At 37.6% G+C, this 22,739-nt stretch overlaps 1 protein-coding gene across 3 annotated transcripts in view; it reads right to left on the reverse strand.

Moving 5' to 3' along the window:
• The window catches only part of GASK1B (golgi associated kinase 1B), a 72,115-nt gene that overhangs the window by 27,791 nt on the left and 21,585 nt on the right, over positions 1-22,739 (reverse strand). The window lies entirely within an intron of this gene.

The following is a 22,739-nucleotide window of genomic DNA, read 5'->3' on the forward strand; positions in this document are numbered from 1 at the left end:
TTCCCCTAAAGTCAGGAACAAGACAAGGGTGCCCACTTTCACCATTACTATTCAACATAGTTTTGGAAGTTTTGGCCACAGCAATCAGAGCAGAAAAAGAAATAAAAGGAATCCAAATTGGAAAAGAAGAAGTAAAACTCTCACTGTTTGTAGATGACATGATCCTCTACATAGAAAACCCTAAAGACTCCATCAGAAAATTACTAGAACTAATCATTGAATATAGTAAAGTTGTAGGATATATAATCAACACACAGAAATCCCTTGCATTCCTATACACTAATAATGAGAAAATAGAAAGAGAAATTAAGGAAACAATTCCATTCACCATTGCAACGGAAAGAATAAAATACTTAGGAATATATCTACCTAAAGAAACTAAAGACCTATATATAGAAAACTATAAAACACTGGTGAAAGAAATCAAAGAGGACACTAATAGATGGAGAAATATACCATGTTCATGGATTGGAAGAATCAATACAGTGAAAATGAGTATACTACCCAAAACAATCTATAGATTCAATGCAATCCCTATCAAGCTACCAATGGTATTCTTCACAGAGCTAGAACAAATAATTTCACAATTTGTATGGAAATACAAAAAACCTCGAATAGCCAAAGCAATCTTGAAAAAGAAGAATGGAACTGGAAGAATCAACCTGCCTGACTTCAGGCTCTACTACAAAGCCACAGTCATCAAGACAGTATGGTACTGCATAAAGACAGAAATATAGATCATGGAACAAAATAGAAAGCCCAGAGATAAATCCACATACCTATGGACACCTTATCTTTGACAAAGTAGGCAAGAATATAGAATGGATTAAAGACAATCTCTTTAACAAGTGGAGCTGGGAAATCTGGTCAACCACTTGTAAAAGAATGAAACTAGAACACTTTCTAACACCATACACAAAAATAAACTCACAATGGATTAAAGATCTAAACGTAAGACCAGAAACTATAAAACTCCTAGAGGAGAACATAGGCAAAACACTCTCTGACATAAATCACAGCAGGATCCTCTATGACCCACCTCCCAGTATATTGGAAATAAAACCAAAAATAAACAAATGGGACCTAATTAAACTTAAAAGCTTCTGCACAACAAAGGAAACTATAAGCAAGGTGAAAAGACAGCCTTCAGAATGGGAGAAGATAATAGCAAATGAAGCAACTAACAAACAACTAATCTCAAAAATATACAAGCAACTCCTGCAGCTCAATTCCAGAAAAATAAATGACACAATCAAAAAATGGGCCAAAGAACTAAATAGACATTTCTCCAAAGAAGACATACAGATGGCTAATAAACACATGAAAAGATGCTCAACATCACTCATTATCAGAGAAATGCAAATCCAAACCACAGTGAGGTACCATTTCACGCCAGGCAGAATGGCTGAGATCCAAAAGTCTACAAGCAGTAAATGCTGGAGAGGGTGTGGAGAAAAGGGAACCCTCTTACACTGTTGGTGGGAATGCAAACTAGTACAGCCACTATGGAGAACAGTGTGGAGATTCCTTAAAAAACTGGAAATAGACATGCCTTATGATCCAGCAATCCCACTGCTGGGCATACACACTGAGGAAACCAGAAGGGAAAGAGACACGTGTACCCCAATGTTCATCACAGCACTGTTTATAATAGCCAGGACATGGAAGCAACCTAGATGTCCATCAGCAGATGAATGGATAAGCTGTGGTACATATACACAATGGAGCATTACTCAGCCACTAAAAAGAATACATTTGAATCTGTTCTAATGAGGTGGATGAAACTGGAGCCTATTATACAGAATGAATTAAGCCAGAAAGAAAAACACCAATACAGTATACTAACGCATATATATGGAATTTAGAAAGATGGTAACGATAACCCTGTAAGTGAGACAGCAAAAAAGACACAGATGTATAGGACAGTCTTTTGCACTCTGTGGCAGAGGGAGAGGGTGGGATGATTTGGGCGAATGGCATTGAAACATGTATAATATCATATATGAAAAGAATCGCCAGTCCAGGTTCGATGCATGATACGGGATGCTTGGGGCTGGTGCAGTGGGACGACCCAGAGGGATGGTACAGGGAGGGAGGAGGGAGGGGGGTTCAGGATGGGGAATATATGTATACCTGTGGCGGATTCATGTTGATGTATGGCAAAAGTGATACAATATTGTAAAGTAATTAACCTCCAATTAAAATAAATAAATTTATTAAAAAAAAAAAAAAAGAAGAACTTTGTACTGACTTTCTCCATCCTGCCATGTTCTTGTAGAGAATTTTTAGCAACAGAAGTACATTCCATGTAAGGGACATAAAAAGTAAAATTGTTTGCCTTTTGAAATATAGGCCAATATAACTCTACTGTTGGTTTTCTAATCTCCCCGAGGTTTGGGGACGGCTCTATTCTTAATGAAAAGGAATCTCTAACAGGTCCATTTCTGCAGATGTTACTGACTCTGTAGATGGAACTGGGTGGGTGAGTCTACCAAGGGGCCTTCTGGGAGGAATCACACTGAGAAAGGAGAGAACAATAGTTCCCAGGCCCAGGAATGACACGGGAGTCAGATTTGAGAGCCAAGACACAAAACCTGAAACGATGCCTGAGGATGTCTAGCCAGAACACAGAAATCCCTCAGTCCAAGTTTGCTGAATTTAATTGAACCCTGTAAGCAGTATCCTGTACACTTAGAATTCCTAGTTTTGTTTATAAAGCAAAATTAAAAGCAAGAAGATATGCTTACAGGAAAAATAGAACAAATGGTTATAAAGCAAATTATTTAAACAGAACACTGATGAAACCAAGCAAAGCTTTTCACGTAATGTTAAAGAGTTCAAAAGCAATAATGTGGGATTTGTCGCACTAAGACTTCAGTTCCAATCGTGGAAAAACTTCTTGGCTGCTGCCTTGTAGACCTATATTCTCAGGAATAGATCCTCCCTAATATCCACCTCCCACCTCCGTCATCCTAAAACCACAGCTTGGATAGACCCTGCCCCTCTTGAATTGTTAAAAGTATAAGCAATTGGTAAAAAACCAGCAGTGACAAGATACAGGAAAATTCATGTACTCAACTGCATTTTCAATATGTAAAATTTTTTAAACACACAGATATCCATGTACTGTGCATGTAAAATAACTTTTAAATTGGCTGAAAAAAATGTATACTAATGTCATGACAGTGATCACCTCTGGGGACAAAGTGCAGCAAGGGGACATGAGGTGATGGTCAAAGGGACTTTCACTAACTTTTACATATTTCTATCTCTAAAGAAAATTTTGAAAGCTAATATGCACAAGAAGTTGACAGGATAATTCTAGAAGCTGAAAACACACTACTTGTTAGGACCATTGTTCTTTTGTATTTTTTTGTCTTGACAAGGAGATCTCAAGGAATAGAATATGAGAATAAAATCCCAGATAGTTTCCTGAATTCTGTCAGTGGAGAGCCCTGTAATTAACAAGCATGAAAGGAGGTACTGTCTGCAGCTCCCCTATGTATGCAAAAATGCCCCTCACCACAACCTGACCAGATGGCAGGTCCATGGAAATGGTCTCCCATGCACTCATGGTTCCCTGCAGCATCAAAGACTACCAGGAACAATTCTACACTGCAGAAAATTCAAAGATAGACCTACATGATTCCCATCACTAAAGGTTTGCAGTATTTGGAGATTCAGGAATTCACACCTTCCATATAAATTCAGTTCCTATAAACGGGGTGATTATAGATGATAACTATGTTGATCTATTGAGTACTTGCTCTGTATTAGTGTCTTAGTCCATTAGTCTGGTTAGTTTATAAATTAGAAGCATATATTTCTCATAGCTCTGGAGCTGAAAGTCTGCAGGCTGATATCATGGTGCCAGTGTGGTTGGGTTCTAGTGATAGCTCTCTTTGGGGCTACACTCCTGACTCCTCACTGTGTCTGGAGTGACAGAAGGGACTGAGTCGGGGAGACTTTGTTGGGCTTCTTCCCTAAGAGGACTGATGCCATTCTAGGGGCTCTGTCATCAGGATCTCATCAAAGGCCCCACCTCCTAATACCATCACCTTGTGAGGGCAGGAGTCTCATATGAATTTGGGGTGAACAAACATTCAGCCCTTGACAGCCAGGTACCATGGTAAGTACCTCATGTGAATTATTTCATGGTATTCTCACAGCAGATCTCCAATGGAAGTAAAATCATTTTCTTCTTCATATAATGAAGAAAGCAAAGCTCTGAGAGATTATTAACTTGCTCAGGGTTACAGAGGTAACTTGGAAGAAGCTGGGATTTAAACCCAAGTCTGTTTTACATGAACACTGTCTATGCCATTTCTCTGTGTATTTAGTGAATTAAAAACTTGTAGGATTTTTTTAAAAATTGTATTAGACATTCAGGGGGGAACGGGAGCTTACTCAGATTAAGTTAGTCCCAGAGACTCTACAGAGACAGAATCTGAGCTGGACTTGGAGGGGTGAGCAGCCTGTACATCAGGTAGGAGCAGGAGCAGTGCTTTGGTGGTGAGCAGAGAGTAAAGAAGAATTGGGGGCATGTTCAATCACTGACAGTTTGGAATATACCAAACTACAAAATTCACACATTCACACACAGAGTTAACACAGGCAGTTAACAAACACTTACCTCCTCATTGTGCTTGTTAGTAATGTTGTCAGCCTATGGTACGCAAATACTATACAAGAGAATCATAACAGATGAGAATAAAAAGGAGGTTAGAAGCTCATGTCATGATGTTTCTTAAAAGTAACGCTAATTTTCTCCTATGTAAACCATACCTCTAGATAAACAGATGCTACATGACCTGTACCACTTTGAACCAGATAAGAGATGAAGGGAAATTACTCCCTAAAGAAGTATTCCAACTAATCAATAAAGAAGTAATGACAGAATTAGAACACCCTCATTTTCAATGGCTAGTGAATGCATGGATCAATATTGAGCATACACAGTGATACTATTTTGAAAAAAGAACAAGCTGGACACCCACCAGCAAGCCCCTAGTGCAATACACCACTATCTATGAGGAAGTCTAGATAAAATCAGTTACATCTAAGTCTGACCAAGTCTCTAAGCCTGACACCTACTTACATGGAAAGAGATGACGGGAGGACAAAATAAAGTCACCAAGAAGTTCAACTAGCAATTTCCAGAGTCCAGAACTCTAAAAACAGGCAACCTAGTTTCTTCAATAAGTAGAATGAAGGGAAAAAAAGAAGAGATGGAGTGGAGTTTATTCATTAAAAGACATACCAACTGTTCACAAAGGGTAGCTTTCATTTTAATCCTGATCGAAAACAACTGTGAGATAAATGAATAGATAGATACATATATACTTTAATATATAGGCAGATGCATAGATAAATACATAGAGAAATATTTAGTAGACAAGTAAAAATTTGACCACTGACAAGATATCTGACTGAAATTGTTGATAATTTTTTATGCGTGTGATAGTGGTAATGTGCTTATGTGTTTTATCTTCCAAAATACATACTAAAATATTCACAGATGAAATATGATATTTGGGACTTGTCTCAAGTAAATATGGGCGTAGGAAGTAGGTAGATAGAGATGAAACAAGACCAGCCACGAGGTGACTGATTGATGTATATGGATAACAGCTACCTGAAAGTTCATTATAATGTTCTACTTTTCTATATGTTTAATTTTTCTATAACACATTTTTGCAATACATTGGGGCATTTAAAAATTCACTTTCCAATCAAACAGAAGTCTTAGGAGAATTTTTTTTTTCACAAGAAGTAATACGATTAAGGGAAGTAGAAGAGATGAAATCAGCAGTGATTTGCATAATAAATTGTGCTGGGGAAGGCCAGATACCAGGAAATCACTTCAGAGTCTCAGCATCTTGACCCATAGGGGTGAGTCTGATTCGGGTCTGGGTTGTTCCCAGCATTAGTAGAAATGAAAAGAAAAAAGTAGAGTCATTCAGAAGAACTGTCAAAGTTTAGTGCTATTCAAATACAAGTCACCAAGGAAAGGAAGATGCAAAGATGACTCAAAAATTTCAAATCTGGCTGATTTTAAAAATAGGAATGTCATAAATAGCAATAGGTAAGTAAAGAAAGCACACTGTTAGGGAAGGAAGTGACAAATTTGCTTCCAAACTTCAAGTTTGAGAGGCTGAAGAGACAACTTGCCTTTATTAAAAATAAAATTTTGTCAAAATAAGAGGTTTTTCTTTTATTTGTTAAAAGCAAATTACCTTTTAACTATACATGTACAAAAATCATGTCCTTCATGCTCTCTCTCTGACTGGAAGGACTCATTTAAAAATAAAGTGTTATACATTCAAGTTTTATAACAAAATAATTAAGTAAAAAATGTATGTTAAATCTTGTTGGACTTAATATTAAAATAGCCTAAATTCTTCTTTAATAAAAATATTTTCTTAGCATGGCTTAGCCATTTTATTTATATCCTTTTCCTGCAAAAATCTCTATACTCTGACTGCTATCAAAAAGTCTGTAAAAAATAAATGATGGAGAGGGTGTAGAGAAAATGGAACCATCTTACACTGTTGGTGGGAATGCAAACTAGTACAGCCACTATGGAGAACAGTGTGAAGATTCCTTAAAAAACTGAAAATAGAACTGCTATACAACCCAGCAACCCCACTGCTGGGCATATACACCGAGGAAACCAGAACTGAAAGAGACACGTGTACCTCAATGTTCATTGAGGCACTGTTTACAATAGCTAGGACATAGAAGCAACCTAGGTGTCCATTGGCAGATGAATGGATAAGAAAGTTGTGGTACGTATACAAAATAGACTATTACTCAGCTATTAAAAAGAATGCATTTGAATCAGTTCTAATGAAGTGGATGAAACTGGAGCCTATTATACAGAGTGAAGTAAGTCAGAAAGAAAAACACCTATACAGTATATTAACACATATATATGGAATTTAGAGATAGTAACGATGCTATATGCAAGACAGCAAAAGAGACACAGATATAAAGAACAGAGTTTTGGACTCTGTGGGAGAAGGTGAGGATGGGATGATTTGAGAGAATAGCATTGAAACATGTATATTACCATATTTTAAATAGATCACCAGTCCAAGTTTGATGCATGAAACAGGGCACTCAAAGCCAGTGCACTGGGACAGCCCAGAGGGATGGGATGGGGAGGGAGGCGAGGGGGGGTTCAGGACGTGGTGGCACATGTGCACGCATGGCTGATTCAGGTCAATGTGTGGCAAAAACCACCACAATATTGTAAAGTAATTAGCCTCCAATTAAAATAAATCAATTAATTTAATTAAAAAAACAAACAAAAATCCCTATATTCTTTGATATCATCAGGAGCAAATATGCTTCTGTTACCTCACTTCCCTATCTCTACACATAAAACATAAAAAATAATAAAGCCACTGTAGGGCACAATGGTACCAAATTTTCTACACAATTTGCTCACATATTGCAAGCAGTACTCAGAAGGTTGAAACTATAGTGTCACAAGATAATCCATAGTCTTCTGAGGTCTCTTCAATAAATAGTCCCTGTATTACAGCATCATTAATACTAAAACAGTTTCTTCTAGTAACAGTGTGAGGATATATATAGTAGAAACTATGTCAAAGTCAGACTTTTGAATATCAAAAGGGCAAATTTAGTTTTCTTTTTAATTTTATTTTATTTTTAAACTTTACATAATTGTATTAGTTTTGCCAAATATCAAATTTAGTTTTATTTAGTTTTATACTTTGAAAATGTATTAGTTAACCAGAGTACATTTCAGTGCTGCAAAGTTAGAAGCTTGTCATTTTTAAAGCCGAGACTGACATATTCTCCATGTCCTTTACCTTAGTAAAGTGACTCTATAGTCAGTGAACCACTGTGAGTTTTTAACAAACAATAAAAAGCAGGAATGTGATGTTCTCTAAATCCTCTCATCATCCTTGGCAGTCTTTGCTCCCTAGAGCCCAGCTACTTCAGCATGCCAACAGATATTGCCAAAGCTAATCCCAGATTTTCTCTGCTACTTGAAGCCAAGATAGAATCCGGCGGGATCATCCCTCATTATCTGCCAGCAAATGAATGAGAACCTATATTTGCTTGTTTGGACCCACTAATACATACATGGCTGGGGCCATTTAGATTGGCCGTGTGCTAATTACACAAAAACAATAAAACTGACCCAAATTATGTATTTGAAATACCAGTGTCTGGGTCCCTGAATTGCTATGCCTTTTGCTGTCAGAACACCTACCTGCTTGTTAGTGTTTTTCTGCACTGACCTCTAAAGTTGGCGGTGAAACCCTTGATCACTGAGCCATATGGATAAAGGGGAAGGATGCTTAGAAGCCTGTCATCAATACCATGGAGACCACAGCTGGAATCTTTCTTTGCTGGACATATAGAACATTCCTACAGACTCAGTTTCATTTTAATGAAGAGTAATATTTACTCTTAATAGTCAGTTGAAATTTTTACTTTTACTATTGTGCTGTGTGAGCTAAATCACCTCAGTAGTGTCTGACTCTTTGTGACCCTATGGACCATAGCTCACCAGGCTCCTCTGTCCTTGAGACTCTCCAGGTAAGAATACTGGAGTGTGTTAACCATGCCCTCCTCCAGGGGATCTTCCTGATGGAGGGATCACACTTTCATCTCTTATATCTCCTGCATTGGCAGGCAGGTTCTTCAACACTAGCGCCATCTGAGAAGCCCCTTTTACTATTATCACACCATTAAGAGAAAAAAATAACCCACAGAATAAAGAGTAGGGAAGAATAGGTCAGAGTTTAACACATACTAATTGATTCATTAAATTGACAAATTAAACCCTGAGCCAAGGTAAAAGTTAGGAGAGAGCGTGCTAGGGGCCCGGCTTACCAGTTCACACTGTTGCTATGCACCGAATCTATGATCACAAGTTTACTACTCACAGACATCTGGGAGAAACTACCTTAATGGAAGAGGAAGTTTCCAAAGCATCATTCCTTCCACTCAGGGAATTTTTCTTCTCTTCCAGTCCTTTGTTAGCATCCATCCCTCTGAAACTCTCTTCCTAACTCCTGTGCTCACCTGATTTCTGCCAGTTCTTATGTTTCTATATTAAATGTCACATTCTCTGTCCATATTTTTTGACCTCAAATTCCATAAGAACTAATAATATCTCACTTGTTTCTACAGGTTATTAAACATAATATTATAAATTATTAGACATAATATATTCCTCTGTGATTATCTGTCTCTTCTATCTGATTTAATGACTCTTGTGGGCACGGACACAGTCTCAGCGTTTTATCCCAGCGCTAAACCTACCGAGTGTCTGGAACAGAAAAGAGCTCATTTCAGAGTAACATATATGAACTATTATATGTGAAAGAGAAAACCAACAAGGATCTACTGTACAACACAGGAAACTATACACAATGCTCTGTAATAACCTAAATGGGAAAAAGAATCTGAAAAAGAGTGGAGATATAGATATATAAATATAAATAGATAGATATAACTGAATCACTTAGCTCCATACACCAGAAACTGACACAGCATTGTAAATCAAATATTTTCCAATATAATATAAAATTAAATCAAAAAAGCAAAAATAAAAATTTTTTAGAAAAGAGCTCAAAAAGCATCTGTCATATCTAACTGGAAAGAAATATGTGTGACTTATTTTGTTTATGGTGAAAGCAAACATCTCCCAAGACACCTTTATGTTGGTCCCTCTCTATAGAAGCAGCCCTTAACTTACCAACAAATAAACAAAAAATATAAATACAGGGAGGACTTTATTAAATAGCAAAAATATTAAACATTTTCTATTAATTTGATTTTCATTTTCTAAACATCTCATTCTCTGCCTTTAGCAAAATTTTATTTCTTTACTGCAAGGCAAGTATGCTTTTCTTTCTTTCACTTTTAACACTTTTAATTTCACACTTTGGATTTAATATTTTGATATAACCAGGTAGTTTTCTTTGATCACCAAAAAAAAAATAACAAATGCCCTGAGTAACTGTAATATTTTCAGACTTGCTGCTGCTAATTGAAAGGTTACAAAGTTGGATAAGACATGGACTTTCCCTTGAGAAATTCACAGTTTATTAAAGAAGACAGAGTAATCAAAAATAATTAAGACTTAATAGGCTAAAATCTAAATGTAACTATGAAAGCACATGACAGTAGAAAAAATGGAATGGTTTGGGAATAATTTATAATTTAATACATGAAACTAATGATAAAATACTTTAATTCTTATGTTGATATTTATCTCTATTATTATTTCTGGGTGATCAATTTCTTAATTAATATGAAATACCCACTGAGTACCTCCTGTGTTAACAAGCATTATTCTATATCCATTATGTGTATACAAAGTATTGAATCTTCTAAATAACAATATGATTGCTATTGTTATATATAATCTATATAAACAATATGATTATTCCTATTTTACAGTTGAGGAAACCAAGACCTAGAAAAAAAATTAGTCATTGGAAATTAGAATTCAAGCCTAGCAAGCTGGTTCCAGAATCTCAGTTCCTTTTATACAGACTATATCTGAGGTTAAAAAGCAAGTTTTCTACCTCCTAAATCTTCTTCTATTATTTTACTTAATCTTTTGAAAGAAATCTGACCAAATCTTGGAAACTCAAATTCTCTCTAGAATACTACTCTTTGTTATACTAATGAAGAAGAATTTTTATCCACTCAGTTCAGAACCCCACGCTTCAAGAATAAAAGATTACTTGTGCCTCTATCACATTTTACAGACCCAGTAAAATGCCATTGCTTTGGGGAATGTAGATTTGTTAACTGGGTGAAACAGAAAGAATGTTGTGTACAGAAAATTAAAAACTGTGTTCTGTATTCCCTTGTCCTTGCTGCAACATCACAGAGCAAGTGATTTCAATTTGTTTCAGGCATAACTTTTCTAAGATTGCTTTCAAAATCTATCCACTACAATCCAACATATTCCCAAACACCATTTAAATAAGGCATATATTCGACTTTAAAATAAAAATTTCAAAGCAAATGATGGGAAGCATTATTGTATAAAAGATAACTATTCATTATGGTACTCATGAAAAATGGCCAAAGCTTGTTCATTTATTTGCTCAGTAAACACTTTCAATAAACATTGCATCATGCTAAATATAAGAAGTAAAAGGATAAAATATGACCTTACGAAAGATGTAAAATTTCTCTAGCGTAAAATATACTATTGGAAAACTCAAAAGAAAACAATAAAGAAAAATTGTCTGAGACATTTAGGATTGGACAATGGCTAATTTTCCATATATAAAAATGCTTTTATAAATCATTAAGGAAAAAATTATGGAATGCGATAAACAGATCAATGATATGAACAAGCAATTAATTCACAGAAAACAAAATGTAGATGATCAATAGGTGAAAATATTATATCCTCAATCTCACTTGTAATGAAAGAACTGGAATATATACAAGACCTTATAATCCTCCATAAAATCAGCAAAAACATTAGTTTTCCATTTACCAAAGTAGGAAAGAGAGGGAAACAGACACTCTCATACATTATTGGTAGAATTATAAAACACTGCAAAATCTAGTGAAAAATTAGCCTTTTGTTTGAGACTGTGGGAGTAAATAAATGTTGGATGAATTAAAAAAAAATGTAAACCCATTCTCACAGATGCCATCCTTGTGTGTGTGTGTGTGTGTATATATATATATAGTTTGATCCATTTTTGTAAAACTGACCAAATTAACTCTTACCAACCAGATTAACTTCTGACTTTCAGATTCAGTGCTTTAACTGGAGCTATAATTAGGAACTCTAATCTTTGTGTGTTTACTTGAACAGTTTCAGGAAAGGCTTGCTGAGATCTCATTCTCATGAATTATCAAGGATGAGAAAGTCTGCCTTCCCCACCCAAGCAGCAGGAGCAGAGGGCAGACTACAAATAGAGCTGATCTGCCAAGAGCATCAGTTCCTGCTGAGGTAGTAGCCTGATGCCTGGTGTCTCAAGCCAAAGGTGACCTTGGCTCATACAATTTGAGTGTATTGGAGGGAATCATCCAGTTGATAAATGGCAAAGCCTGAACTAACATAAGAGTGTGAACTATACCTGAGACAAGATGGCTTGGGGAGATATCAAGGATTTGGTCATTGTGTGGATGAAAGGGTAAGTATCCTGAAGCACCTGCACAACTCCAAATTTTTGACTTGGAAAATTGGAAGACAATCATCCACCCCCCACCCCCTACTCCACCCCGCATAAAATGAAGAGGAAGAGGCATTGTAGGAAATTCATCTCTCAAGTTGGAACTCTTTGAGTCTGACTCCAGGTTCTATTGCATACCAGGTATACAATCCAGGTCATTATTTAATTTCTCTTTGCCTTGATTCCTCACCTCTAAAATGGGGATAACAGTATCTACTTTATAAGGTTGGTATATTAACTAAATAAGTGAACACTTTCATGCTTAGAAGCAAGTCTTAGAACAGTGCCAGGCATATAGCACATGTTATACAACTAGATCATTAATAGTATTAGTTTAAGAATTTGAAATATTTATCTTTGTTGAAAATTTATTAGACTGATACCCAGATGCATCCTTACAACTACAGGCAATAGACACAGTGATGATAAAAGCTGATGTACTCATGAGACTGTGGCTCAGCTGGGATTGGTTTTTGCTGAGTCAGGGTAATGAACAGAGAGTTACAACATAACTATATTTTTTAAAAATAGCTCTCTTCCTCAATGTTCTATTGTATCTCTTATAGACAGAGAGTATAACTGCTCCCCTAAATAACTGCTTCAGACAAATGATATACAGACATATATCATTTTATTGTGTTCCCCAGAAAACGCGATTTTTACAAGTTGGCTTTGTAGTAGGAAAGAACAAATCTGACTCCATATTTTACTTTAACTTTTGTATTCTATTGCTTTTGCTTCAAGTTAATAATGCTGCCTAGAGCCATATATATACATGATGGCCCATTCTCAAGTCTCTAACTTTTAAGGGTATAACATTTCTCCATTCATATAGGGAAAAAAAGCTGCAGATAGAGAATAACATTTGTCTTGTTGGAAGTTCACAGGAACATGGTGACCTTGCCTTTAAAAATACTTTGCTGAAACCTTTGGGGGAGTTCCAGGTTTTGGAGTTTCCTTGCATGGCCCTGCAATAAGCATTTCTCTGTTCTAAACTCCAAGTTTCTGTTTGGTCTCACTGTGTATCAGGCACAAGAACTTGCATTTGGTAAGTCTGTGGCAACTCTGCACTGAGCAAGTTGATTGGAGTAATTTCTCAGCGGCATTTTTTTTTAATTAACCTAACTACATTGCTTTATTTAGACATAATGCTATTGCACCCTTAAGAAATTATAATAGACTATCAAGCTAACTTTTACATGCACTGTGAAATGTAAAAATCTGTGTGACTCACTTTATCATCATATTCACTTTGTTGTAGTGGTCTGAAAAGGTATAAAAAAGACTGTTCCTTGCTCAGTGTCCAGCTATTTGTGACCCCATGGCTGTAGCTCACCAGGTTCCTCTGTCCATGGAATTCTCCAGGCAAGAATACTATTGTGGATAGCCATTCCCTTCTTCAGGGGATCTTTCCCCATCAAATCTGGGTCTCCTGCACTGTAGGTAGATTTTTTACCATCTGAGCCACCAGAGAAGCCCAATGGTCTGAAACCAAACCCCAAATCTCCTGTGAGGTGCCTGTATTTAGGATATCCTGAATATCACAAGAACATTGCCAATCCCATGTTCTTTCACACACTTTTCTTATCTTCTTTATCATTCACAGCCTATGACCCTACTCAAACTTCCTCCTTACCATTTTATGGCAAAAGGTTCTTCTTTTTTTGACCTCATAACAATAGGAACTTATATTATCTCAGTCAGCCATTTTACATAGATCTATCTTTTTGTTTTATACACTCTATTTTCCTAATTAAATAATATTTTACAAACCAAACTTGGGATAGGGTAGTGGGGGATAACCATTTCACATGACTTTGCTGCCCCTGCATAGTGGATGTTGCATAAATATATTTTCATTGGATGAGAACAGTTAGAGCTTCCTTCAACAGAAAGGAAAATGATAAACAGGCTGTTGAGATTTAGTTGAAGGTTCCAAAATTAAATGTCAGACTTCTCTGGTGGTACAGTGGATAAAAATTTGCCTGCCACTGCAGGAGACATGGGTTTGATCCCTGCTCCAGGAAGATCTCACATACCTCGGAGTAACTAAGTCCAAGATCCGCAGCTACTGAAGCCCTTGAATAGAGCCCACGCTCCACAACAAGAGAAGCCACCACAATGAGAAACCCATGCACCACGATGAGGTATAGCCCCCACTCACCACAACTAGAGAAAGAACACACACAGCAAATCAAGAATCAGGGCAACAACAACAAAGTATCACCAGAAACAAGGCTTGCCATCTAATCATTATTGGTTAGCTCTTCTGATCATAGGCTGCAAACCTCAAGGTCTTTCTTTTCTTGTAGATCTCACCACTAGTCTCATGAACTTCCACTCCATCCTCTGCTCCCCCAAGGCATCACCCTCAGGACTTGCAACAACTATGCTGCTCAACCCCGACAGTGAGCGCCTTTACATACTTCATCCTAGATGTCTTCATACATTCTCCACTTTCTTTCTACAACATTTTATAACACCAACTTCTTTCATTAAACTAAAAATAACTTGGCAGTTGTTGTAAAAATAATAGTGTAAAATATGAGAAATGCAGTTAAACAAACTTGCTGAAAGTAACAACAAATAAGTAACAACAAATGAAAGAGGTAACTGTTGAGAAACAATTCTTCATGGCATTTCTGCACATCTTATATCAAGCTTTGTTCTGCAACCTTTGTTCAAGGATGTCAATATAGCAGAAAGCATTGCAACTTACAAAGACTGTCTCCTTCTGGGATAGAATATAGATTTTCTTCCTAACCAAATAATAAAAATAACGTCTCCTTCTGGGGCAAATGTTGGGCAGGTCTGCTAGCAGCACCTCATTAGATTGGTGGTTTTCTATAGTAAACATTATTCGCGATGGTTAAAAAGTGAAAGCATTTCCTCTAATTTCAGGAACAAGACGAGGGTGCCCAATCTCATGACTATTATTCAACATAGTTTTGAAGTCTTAGCCATGACAATCAGAGAAGAAAAAGAAATAAAATGGATCCAGGCTGGAAAAGAAGTAAAACTCTCACTGTTTGCAGACAACACGATACTATGCATAGAAAACCCTAAAGATACTATCAGAAAATTACTAGAGCTAATCAGTGAATTTAGTCAAGTCACAGGATACCAAATCAATACACAGAAATCCCTTGCATTCTTATACTCTAACAATTGAAAGATCAGAAAGAAATTAAGGAGTCAGTCCCATTCATCATTGTAACAAAAATAATAAAACACCTAGGAGTAAACCTACCTAAGGAGACAAAAAAGCTGTATACAAAAAGTGTATAAGACACTGATGAAAGCAATCAAAGACAAAATAAACAGATGAAGAGATATACCATGTTCCTGCTTTGGAAGAATCAATATTGTGAAAATGACTGCACTACTCAAAGCAAACTACAGATTCAGATACAGTATCAAATTACCAATGGTATTTTTCATAGAACTGGAACCAAAAATTTCATAATTCATATGAAAATACAAAAGACTCTGAATAGCCAAAGCAATCTTGAGAAAGAAGAATGGGACTGGAGAAATCAACCTTCCTGACTTTATACTGAAAAGCTATAGTCATCAACACAGAATGATACTGGCACAAAAACAGAAATATAAACCAATGGAACAAGATAGAAAGCCCAGAGATAAATCCATGCACCTATGAGGCACCTTATCTTTCACAAAAGAGACAAGAATATACAGTGGAGAAAAGACAGCCTCTTCAATAAGTGGTGCTGGGAAAACTGGACAGCTATATGTAAAAGAAAGAAATCAGAACACTTCCTAAAACTATACACAAAGATAAACTCAAAATGGATTAAAGACCTCAGTGTAAGAGCAGAAACTATAAAACTCTTGGAGGAAAACATAGGCAGAACACTCTTTGACCTCAAGATCCTCTATGACCAACTCCCTAGAATAATGGAAATAAAAACAAAAATAAACAAATGGGACCTAATTCAACTTAAAATCTTTTGTACAGCAAAATAAAGCATAAACAAGATGAAAAGACAACCCTCAGAATGGGAGGAATTCATAGCAAATGAAACAACTGACAAAGAATTAATTTCCAAAATATACAAGCAACTCAGGCACCTCAATATCAGAAAAACAACACAATCAAAAAAATGGGCAGAAGACCTAAACAGACATTTCTCCAAAGAAGATATATAGACGGCCAATAAACAAAATGCTGAGCATTGCTTATTATTAGCGAAATGCAAGTCAAAACTACAATGAGGTATCACCTCACACCAGTCAGAATGTGCTTAGTTGCTCAGTAGTGTCTGACTCTTTGCAATGCTTTGGACTGTAGCCTGTCAGGCTCCTCTGTCCATGGGATTTCCCAGGCAAGAATACTAGAGTGTGTTGCCATTTCCTTCTCCAGGGGTCTTCTCCACCCAGGGATCGAACGAGTGTCTCCAGTGTCTCCTGCATTGCATGTGGATTCTTTACCTGCTGAGCCATCAGAATGACCATCATCAAAAACATCTACAAACAGTAAATGCTGGAGAGGATGTGGAGAAAATGGAACCTTCTTGCACTATTGGTGGGAATGTAAATTGATACAGCCAGTATGGAGAACAATATGGAGATTTCTTTAAAAACTAGGAATAAAACTACCATATGACTGCACAATCCCACTACTGGGCATATACCCTAAGAAAACCACAATTCTAAAAGACACATGTACCTTGATGTTCACTCTAGCACTATTTTCAATAGCCATGACATGGAAGCAACCTAAATTTCCATCAACAGATGAACAGATAAAGAAGCCATGGTACATACAATGGAATATTACTCAGCCATGAAAGGAACAAATTTTAATCAGTTCTGGTGAGGTGGATGAACCTAGAGCCTGTTATACAGAGTGAAGTAAGTCAGAAAGAGAAAAACAAATATGATATATTAACATATATGGAATCTAGAAAAATTGTACTATTGAACCTATCTGCAGGGCAGGAATAAAGATGCAGACATAGAGAACAGACTTGTGGACAAAGCAGGGGAAGGAGAAGGTGGGACAAACTGAGAGAATAGTATTGAAACATATACATTACCATATACAAAATAAATAGCTAGAGGGAAATTGCTGTTTAACACGAGGAGCTCAACCTGATCCTCTGAAAATCTAGACAGGTGGGATGGGGTGCAGGGTGGGAGGAAGATTCAAGAGGGAGGGGACATACGTATACTTATAGGTGATTCACATTTTTGTATGGCAGAAACCAACACAACATTGTAAGGCAATTATCCTCCAATTAAAAATAAAAAATAAATATGCTGCATTTAAAATATTAATTATGAACCATCAGAAAGAGAAATTAAGAAAACAATCACTTTTACAATTGTATCAAAAGGAATAAATTAGCTAGAAATAAACCTGATCAATGTTTATGATTGATAAACATTGGCGTCTATGGGGTCGCACAGAGTCAGACACGACTGAAGCGACTTATCAGCAGTAGCAGCAGCAGCAAACCTGATCAAAGAAGAAAAAGATCTGTGCTCTGAAAACTATGAGAGATTGAAGATGATAAAACAAATGGAAAGATATTTTGTGCCCATAGGTTGGAAGAATCAGTTTTTGTTAAAATGACTATACTACTCAAGCAATCTACATATTTTAGTGCAATCCCTGTCAAAACACCAATGGCATTTATCACAGGACTAGAGCAAATAACTCCAGAATTTGTATGAAAACAAAAAAGACCCAAGAGAGCCAAAGCAATCTTGAGAAAGAAGGAAAAAACAAAAAAAACTAGAGTTGTCACAGTCCCTGATTCCAAGCTATACTACAAAACTACAGTAATCAAAGCAGTATAGTACTGGCATAGGAACAAACGTATAGATCACTGCAGTAGAATGGAGAGCCCTAAAATAAACCCAAGCTTATATGGTCAATGAATCTACAACAAAGCAGGCAAGAATATACAGTGGGGAAAGACAGCCTCTTCAATAAGTGGTCGTGGGAAAACTGTACTGCTGTGTACAATAGAATCAATCTGGACTACTTTCTCATACCATATGAAAAAATAAAGTCAAAAATGGATTAAAGACCTACATATAAGGCCTGAAACCATAAATCTAAGAGAAAACCTTAACAGTATGCTCTTTGACATCTGTCTTAACAGTATGTTTTTCTCTGGGATCTATCTCCTCAGGCAAGGGAAACAAAAGGAAAAATAAACAAATGGGACTACCAAACCTAAAAGCTTTTACATGGTAAGATAAACTGTCAACAAAAGGAAGGCCACTTCTGAATGGGAGAATATATTTGCAAACTATATACCTATTAAGGGGTTAATATTCAAAATATACAAAGAATTCATACAATTCAATATCAAAAAACAATTTAAAAATGGGCATAGAATAGGTATAGACAGTTTTCCCAAAGAAGACATTCAGATGGCCAAGAAGCACATGAGTAGATGCTGAACACCACTAATCACCCTGGAAATATAAAACCACAAGGGGAAAAAATCAGCAAAGAAAGGGACTTTCCTGAAGTCCAGTAGTTAAGATTCCACACTTCTGCTGTAGTGGGTGAGGGTTCAATCCCTAGTCAGGGAACTAAGATCCTGCATACCAACTGCTCTGCTCCCCAAAAAATCAGCAAATAACCACAAGGAGATACTACCTCACGTCTGTCAGAGTAGCTATAATCAAAAGATAACAAATTTTTGGCAAGAATGTGTAGAAAAGGGAAACCTTGTGCAATATTGGTGGACATAAAAATCGGTGCATCAGGTCCCATCACTTCATGGCAAATAGATGGGGAAACACTGGAACCAGTGACAGACTTTATTTTCTTGAGCACCAAAATCACTGCAGATGGTGGCTGCAGCCATGAAATTAAAAGCCACTTGCTCCTTAGAAGAAAAGTTATGACAAACCTAGATAGCTTATTAAAAAGCAGAGGTATTACTTTGCCAACAAAGGTCTATCTAGTCAAAGCTATGGTTTTTCCAGTAGTCATGTATGGATGTGAGAGTTGGACTAGAAAGAAAGCTGAGTGCCAAAGAATTGATGCTTTTGAACTGTGGTCTTGGAGAAAACTCTTGAGAGTCCCTTGGACTGCAAGGAGATCCAACCAGTCAGTCCTAAAAGAAATCAGTCCTGAATATTCATTGGAAGGACTGATGCTGAAGCTGAAACTCCAATCTTATGGCCACCTGATGAGAAGAACTGACTCATTTGAAAAGACCCTGATGCTCGGAAAGATTGAAGGCAGGAGGAGAAGAGGACAACAGAGGATAAGATGATTGGATGGCATCACCAACACAAATGGACATGAGTTTGAGCAAGCTCTGGGAGTTGGTGATGGACAGGGAAGCCTGGCGTGTTGCAGTCCATGGGGTCACAGATTCAGACACGACTGATCAACTGAACTGAACTGAACTGATGGAGGTTCCTCAAAAACTTAAAAAATATACTGCTATATGATCTACTAATTTCACTTCTAAGTATTTACCTGAAGGCAACATTAATTTGAAAAGATATATGCACACTATTGTTCATTGCAACATTATTTACAATAGCCAAGATGTGGAAGCAACTTGTGTCCAGCCATAGATGAATGGATAAAGATGTGAGATATCTATATATATGTATATATATATTTAAAACTTCTCAGCCATAAAAAAGTGAAAACTTGCCATTTGTGACAACGTGGATGATCTAGATGGCATTATGCTAAATGAAATAAGTCAGATAAAGACAAACACCATATTTATATGTACAATCTTAAAAACAAACAAAAAATCAAAACAAAAGGAAAACTGACTTCTAAATGTAGAGGGGAAAAAAACAGGTGGTTGCCAGAGAGGAGGGAGATTGACAGGTGAAATAAGTGACAGGGATTAAGAAATACAAACCTCCAGTTATAAAATAAACAAGTCACAAGGATGTAACATACAGCATAAGGAATATAATTAATAATATTGTAAAGACTTTACCAGATCTGCCACCTGATCTGCCTCTTGAGAAATCTGTATGCAGGTCAGGAAGCAACAGTTAGAACTGGACATGGAACAACAGACTGGTTCCAAATAGGAAAAGGAGTACGTCAAGGCTGTTTATTGTCACCCTGCTTATCTAACTTCTATGCAGAGTACATCATGAGAAACGCTGGACTGGAAGAAGCACAAGCTGGAATCAAGATTGCCGGGAGAAATATCAATAACCTCAGATATGCAGATGACACCACCCTTATGGCAGAAAGTGAAGAGGAACTCAAAAGCCTCTTGATGAAAGTGAAAGTGGAGAGTGAAAAAGTTGGCTTAAAGCTCAACATTCAAAAAACGAAGATCATGGCATCTGGTCCCATCACTTCATGGGAAATAGATGGGGAAACAGTGTCAGACTTTATTTTTTGGGGCTCCAAAATCACTGCAGATGGTGACTGCAGCCATGAAATTAAAAGACGCTTATTCCTTGGAAGGAAAGTTATGACCAACCTAGATAGCATATTGAAAAGCAGAGACATTACTTTGCCAACAAAGGTTCGTCTAGTCAAGGCTATGGTTTTTCCTGTGGTCATGTATGGATGTGAGAGTTGGACTGTGAAGAAGGCTGAGCGCCAAAGAATTGATGCTTTTGAACTGTGGTGTTGGAGAAGGCTCTTCAGAGTCCCTTGGACTGCAAGGCATCCAACCAGTCCATTCTGAAGGAGATCAGCCTTGGGATTTCTTTGAAGGGAATGATGCTGAAGCTGAAACTCCAATAATTTGGCCACCTTATATGAAGAGTTGACTCACTGGAAAAGACTCTGATGCTGGGAGGGATTGGGGGCAGGAGGAGAAGGGGACGACAGAGGATGAGATGGCTGGATGGCATCACTGACTGGATGGACGTGAGTCTGAGTGAACTCCGGGAGTTGGTGATGGACAGGGAGGCCTGGGGTGCTGCGATTCATGGGGTCGCAAAGAGTCAGACACGACTGAGCGACTGAACTGAACTGAACTGAATGACTTTGTATGGGGACAGATGAGTGCTAGCTTTATCACATTGCTCATTTCAAAATGTCTGCAAATGTCAAATCACTGTGGAGTATTCCTGAAACCAGCATAATGTTGTACATCATTTCATTTTTCAGTTAAAAAGAAATGAAATAAAGACTGGAGGTTTTTTTCAGTTCAGTTCAGTTCAGTCATTCAGTCATGTCCGACTCTTTGCGACCCCATGAATCGCAGCATGCCAAGCCTCCCTGTCCATCACCATCTTCCAGAGTTCACTCAGACTCACGTCCATCGAGTCAGTGATGCCATCCAGCCCTCTCAGCCTCTGTCGTCCCCTTTTCCTCCTGCCCCCAGTCCCTCCCAGCATCAGAGTCTTAGAAGGTACAAAAACCCACTGTGCAGCTTTCAGTGAGGCCACTCCATAAGTCCCCAGTGGGCCTTGAGGGCAGAGGAACATGGGTAATGAAGTCATTTGTCTCTCATCTGGGAGTCCTTTATCTTCTGCTAACATCTATGGCTGGCTTACCTGTTAGCCTACAAGCAGAGTAAGACCTCAGACACTTCACAGTTCTCAATAATAACCTCTTTACACCTCAGTGACTTTACCTGTACAATGGACAGAAGGTGTCTACCTCATAGAGACAGTGTGCTAATAAATGAAATAATAAGATTATACATATACGGAGCCCAGCCTGAGCCTCACAGCTGCACAGCTCATCAGTATCTGGTGCTTCCTGATGGCCTCCTCCCCAAACCAAGTGGTCTGGTCCCAACTCAGTTCTCACTGGTGGCTCTGAGGCATGGACACCAGAGATCGTCTCTCCTTGAAAGTTCCTAATCCCTGTCCTGTGGCTCTCACCAAACTGGGTTTCTTTCTACACTTTTTTTTTTTTTTGGCCACACTGCATCTTGATTGCTGCCTGGGCTTTGTCTAATTGCAGTGAGCAGGGGCTACTCTCTAGTTGCAGTGCACAGGATTCTCACTGCAGTGGCTTCTCTTACTGTGGAGCACGGGCTCTAGGGGCATGGGGCCTTCAGTAGTTGTGGCGTGCAGGCCCAGGTGCTCTGAGCATGTGGGATCTTCCTGGACCAGGGATCAAACTCGTGTCCCCTGCATTGGCAGGCAGATTCATAACCACCAGATCACCAGGGAAGCCCCTCTTCCTACTTTTTTTGTCCCTCTCTAGTTCCTTGCTGAAAAGGCACACACACACATATGCACAATACAAAATTAACAAAAGGAGAATGTTTTGCAGATGTCCTAAGAAAGTCCTAAATTGACACAAAAAGTACTAAATAACAATACAACAGGGAGCTTTTCTAAAGTGGAAGAAGAGAAAAGCAGTAATTGGAACGAGAGGACAGAAAGAGTCATGAGATCCTCATCAGAAGGAGATAAAAGTTATAAGAAACCTATAAAACATTTAATCATGCAGTTATGTAGATGGCCAATATTTATTATTCTCCAACGTCAATCTTAATGATGTATTTACAAAGAATTAGTGGACAGAGAACAGGAAATGGTGACTGGAAGAAAAGTGACCAAGGGACCACTGAAACAGTGTGGAAAAATAGACAAAAA

The sequence above is a fragment of the Bubalus bubalis genome, chromosome 17 (assembly GCF_019923935.1).
Source record: "Bubalus bubalis isolate 160015118507 breed Murrah chromosome 17, NDDB_SH_1, whole genome shotgun sequence".
NCBI lineage: Eukaryota > Metazoa > Chordata > Mammalia > Artiodactyla > Bovidae > Bubalus > Bubalus bubalis.